This window comes from Hyla sarda (genome assembly GCF_029499605.1).
Source record: "Hyla sarda isolate aHylSar1 chromosome 2 unlocalized genomic scaffold, aHylSar1.hap1 SUPER_2_unloc_11, whole genome shotgun sequence".
Lineage (NCBI taxonomy): Eukaryota > Metazoa > Chordata > Amphibia > Anura > Hylidae > Hyla > Hyla sarda.
In genome coordinates, this window is record NW_026607598.1 from 26531 (window position 1) to 31836 (window position 5306).

A 5306-nucleotide genomic window follows, 5' to 3' on the forward strand; every position below is an offset into this window, starting at 1 on the left:
ATCCTGGAGGGGGGGGGGGGGTTCTCCCTAAATCTATGTGTGAGGCTAATATTAGACTCATTAGGAAAAAAGATAAGGATCCCTTGGATTTGGGCTCATATCTCCTTGCTTAATACAGATATAAAGATAATAGCGAAAGCACTGGCAAGGAGATTGGATAAAGTAGTGGAGGTAGTGGTGGGCGGTGACCAGGGAGGGTTTAGGTCAGGAAGAACGGTTCATGACAATATCCACCAGGTGTATGAAGCAATCCAGAGTGGATCCCGTGGCCCCCGCTCCATTCTGTCATTGGATGCTACTAAAGCTTTTGACAGGGTGGAGTGGGAATACCTCTGGGAAGTTTTGAAAAGGGTTAGGGTGGGCCCGAGGTTTTTGAGTTATATTCAGCTACTATACACTAACCCCGAGGCGAGTGTGGTGGTAGATGGAACCCCCTCCTACCCATTCAAACTAAGTAGAGGAACAAGGCAGGGCTGCCCCCTCTCACCCTTTTTATTTTTAATTTATATTGAACCCTTAGCGGCTTGGATAAGAGATAATGATGTTTATGAGGGATTTGGAGTAAATGGAGAGAAGAGTAAGATCTTGTTATTTGTAGATGATATCCTCCTTTTTGTAACTAACCCACAAGAAAAAATACATCGTATCATTAAGATGTTCGAGGCATTTGCCCCTCTATCTGGGTTGGACATAAATTGGAGTAAATCTACTATGCTCCCCCTGGATGAAGATATGGGGGAGACGGTGGGAAGACTATCCGTGTTAAAAAAAAATGAATGTCTCCATTATCTGGGAGTAAAAATAGCAGCCACGAATGATAGGTTTGTGATTAACAATATACTGCCCCTTTTGAATAGTTTAGCGAAGAGAGTAGAAGTATGGATTAAAATGCCCTTCTCTATGTCAGAAAGGATGGCGATAATAAAAATGGTGGTCCTCCCACAGATCCTTTTTTTTCTTGCTACCTCGCCAGTGTGGATCGGCAAATGCTGGTTCCGGAAGATAGAAGTGATACTGGGTAGATTGTTATGGGGAAGAAAAAGGGTTCGTCTGAAGTACAGATATTTTATGGCCCCTGGAGATAGGGGGGGATTGGATATGCCCAATTTCTTTGTTTATTACATGGCCGCGCAGTTGGTACGAATCGTGAATTGGAGAAATTTTAGATATCTGGAGAAGATTGTAGTAGATAAGGAGAAAGTGAACATATATGAGGTGTTGGAATGAGATGATTATGAGGAGAGTGGGTCAAATAACACGATGTTATTGTATAAATATAGGAAAGTATGGGAAAGATTAAAGGGAGAATTACATGTAGGAAATAGTTTTGGGTTCACACCCCTATGGGGTAACAATAAATTTAAAGAATTGGTGAAGTGTGAGTCAACTTTTTGGGATAGTAAGGGTATAAAACGACTGGAACAATTATTTGATAAAGGACAACTCTTTTCATTTGAGCACATAAAAAGGGGGTATGATATTAGTGATAACGATTGGCTGTACTATTGGCAAGTTAGTCATGCAGTCCATAACACGATAGATAAGGAGATATATGTAGCACAGAAACACAATTTCATAGAAGCACTAACTCAAATAGAGCACTTTAAAAAAAAAAAGGAATATCAATTTTGTATAAGAAATTAAATAAGATTATTGGAGTAAGGGGGATCGACAGAATTAAAGACAAATGGTCCGGAATAGTGGGTACTGTGTCTGAGGAAGATTGGGACATTATGGCCCAAAATATAAGCAAGGTTTCTCGTAATATGGAACATAAAATTACACAATTGAAGATATTACACAAGACCCACTATTCCGCGCTTCATTTACATAGGATAGGGGTGAGAATCACTTCACAGTGTGTTAAATGTGGTTTGGAAGAGGCGGACTATTTACATAGTTTTTGGTCGTGTGAGAAGATATCTGTTTTCTGGGAATCTGTAATAAAAGAGGTAGAAAGTAAAATCCCTGTGAAGGTACCTCGTACGATAGAGTTTATACTGCTGGGAGCTATTGGTAAGATGGGCAAATTTGATTAGACATACTCTTGGATGTAAACAAGTATGGATTTGGCTTCTATGGCTTTTGCTTTCCTTCCGATTGGTGATGTTGTTTTATCGGATTTGTACAATGTATTTTTGTAATTGTTTAATATTAAAATAAAAAAAATATAAAAAAAAAGTAATGTAATAGACAGACCCCAATTTTTAATATTCAGGGACTCTATAGTGACAGGGACTGTTCCCCAGGACTGGCGCATGGCAAATGTGGTGCCAATATTTAAGAAGGGGTCAAAAGGTGACCCCGGGAATTATAGACCTGTTAGTTTAACCTCGGTAAATTGTTTGAGGGTTTCCTAAGAGATGCTATTTTGGAATATCTTGATAAAAATAAATGTATGACCCTGTATCAGCATGGCTTTATGAGGGATTGATCCTGTCAAACTAACCTGATCAGCTTTTATGAGGAGGTGAGCACAAGACTGGACCAGGGGCAATCGCTGGATGTCGTATATCTGGATTTTTCCAAAGCATTTGATACGGTTCCACATAAAAGGTTGGTGCATAAAATGAGAAGGTTTGGGCTGGGTGAGAATGTGCGCAAGTGGGTAAGTAACTGGCTCAATGATAGGAAACAGAGGGTGTTTATTAATGGTACTTATTCTGATTGGGTGACTGTTACTAGTGGGGTACCACAGGGGTCCGTCTTGGGTCCTGTCCTATTTAATATATTCATGAATGACCTTGCAGAGGGGTTGAATAGTAAAGTAGCAATCTTTGCAGATGACACCAAACTCTGTAAAGTGGTAAACACTATAGAGGACAGTGCACTGTTACAAATGGATCTGGATAGGTTGGAGGTTTGGGCTGGGAAGTGGCAGATGAGGTTCAACACTGATAAATGTAAGGTAATGCAAAAATCCGAGCTGGGATTATGTATTAAATGGAAGAACACTTAGGACGACTGACATGGAAAAGGACTTAGGAGCCTTAGGTAACAGTAAACTTAGCTGTAGTGACCAGTGTCGGGCAGCTGCTGCCAAGGCTAATAAAATCATGGGGTACATCAATAGGGGCATAGATGCCGACGACAAGGAAATAATGCTACCGCTGTACAAATCACTAGTCAGTCCTCACATAGAGTACTGTGTACAGTACTGAGCACCAGTGTACAAGAAAGATATAGTGGAGCTGGAGAGGGTTCAAATCCCACTAAGGACAACAATAAATAAAGACATTATTATTATTATTATTATAATAACGTCAGCAGAGAGCACTGTGCTCGTGATGTCATCAGAGAGCATTCCAAAAAGAAAATAATTTCCTCTGTAGTATTCAGCAGCTAATAAGTACAGGAAAGATTACGATTTTTTAATAGAAGTAATTTACAAATCTGTTTAACTTTCCGGAGCCAGTTGATTTAAAAGAAAAAAAAGGTTTTCACCGGAGTACCCCTTTAACCCCTTCATGACCCAGCCCATTTTCACCTTCAGGTCCTGGGCATTTTTTGAAAATCTGACCACTGTCACTTTAAACATTAATAACTCTGGAATGCTTTTACTTATCATTCTGATTCCGAGAACTGCTGTAACAATCAGCCACCCCTGTGCAAATCGCCTCAAATGTACATGGTGCACTCTCCCTTCTGAGCCTTGTTGTGCGCCCCCAGAGCACTTTGCGCCCACATATGGGGTATCTCCATACTCGGGAGAAATTGCATTACAAATTTAGAGGATCTTTTTTCCCCTTTTACCTCTTGTGAAAATGAAAAGTATAGGGCAACACCAGCATGTCAGAGTAAAAAAATTATTTTTTTACACTAACATGCTGGTGTAGACCCCAACTTCACCTTTTCATAAGGGGTTAAAGAAGAAAAAGCCCCCCAAAATTTGTAAGGCAATTTCTCCCGAGTACGGCAATACCCCATATGTGTCCCAAAACTGTTGCCCTGAAATACAACAGGGCTCCAAAGTGAGAGAGCGCCATGCGCATTTGAGGCCTGAATTAGGGATTTGCATAGGGGTGGACATAGGGGTATTCTATGCCAATGATTCCCAAACAGGGTGCCTCCAGCTGTTGCAAAACTCCCAGCATGCCTGGACAGTCAATGGCTGTCCGGCAATACTGGGAGTTATTATTTTGCAACAGCTGGAGGCTCCGTTTTGGAAACAGTAGCGTACCAGACGTTTTTCATTTTTTTGGGGGAGGGGGGCTGTGTAGGGATAATGTGTATATGTAGTGTTTTTTACTTTTTATTTTAGGTTAGTGTTAGTGTAGTGTAGTGTTTTTAGGGTACAGTCACATGGGCAGAGGTTCACAGCAAGTTTGCCGCTGGGAGTTTGAGCTGCAGCGCAAATTTTGCGCCATCTCAAACTTGCAGCACTCACTGTAAACCTCCGCCCATGTGAGTGTACCCTGTACATTCACATTGGGGGGAGGGGGCAAACATCCAGCTGTTGCAAACTCCGAGCATGCCCTTTGGCTGTCCGTGCATGCTGGGAGTTGTAGTTTTGCAACAGCTGGAGGCACACTGGTTTGGAAACACTAAGTTAAGTAATAAACTTTCAAGTGTTTTGCAACCAAACTTAGCGTTTCCAAACCAGTGTGCCTCCAGCTGTTGAAAAACTACAACTCCCAGCATGCATGGTCTGTCAGTGCATGCTGGGAGTTATAGTTTTGCAACAATTGAAACAGCTGGAGGCACTGAGGTAGCAAACGGACAATGTTTCCCAACTAGTGTGCCTCCAGTTGTTGCAAAACTACAACTCCCAGCATGCCCAGACTGCCCAAGCATGCTGGAAGTTGTAGTTCGGCAATATCTGAAGGATCAGATGTTGCCGAACTACAACTTCCAGCATGCTTGGGCAGTCTGGGCATGCTGGGAGTTGTAGTTTTGCAATATCTGGAGGTCCACAGTTTGGAGACCACTGTATAATGGTCTCCAATCTATGCTCTTCCAGATGTTAGAGAACTACAACTCCCAGCATGCCTGAACAGACTGAGCATGCTGGGAGTTGTAGTTTTGCAACATCTGGAACAGCACAGATTGGAGACCATTATACAGTGGTCTCCAAACTGTGGACCTCCAGATGTTACAAAACTACAACTCCCAGCATGCCCAGAAAGCCAAAGGCTGTCTGGGCATGCTGGGAGTTGCCGTTTTGAAACTCCCAGAGGCAGCAGTGAGATCGCTTTACGGCGATCTCACTGCTGCCAATGAAGATGCCGCACTGCTGCCGGAAACTCACCTCCGGGACGCAGCGCCGCCGGGACCGCCTGGAGGACGTCGCTCGCAACGGGACCACT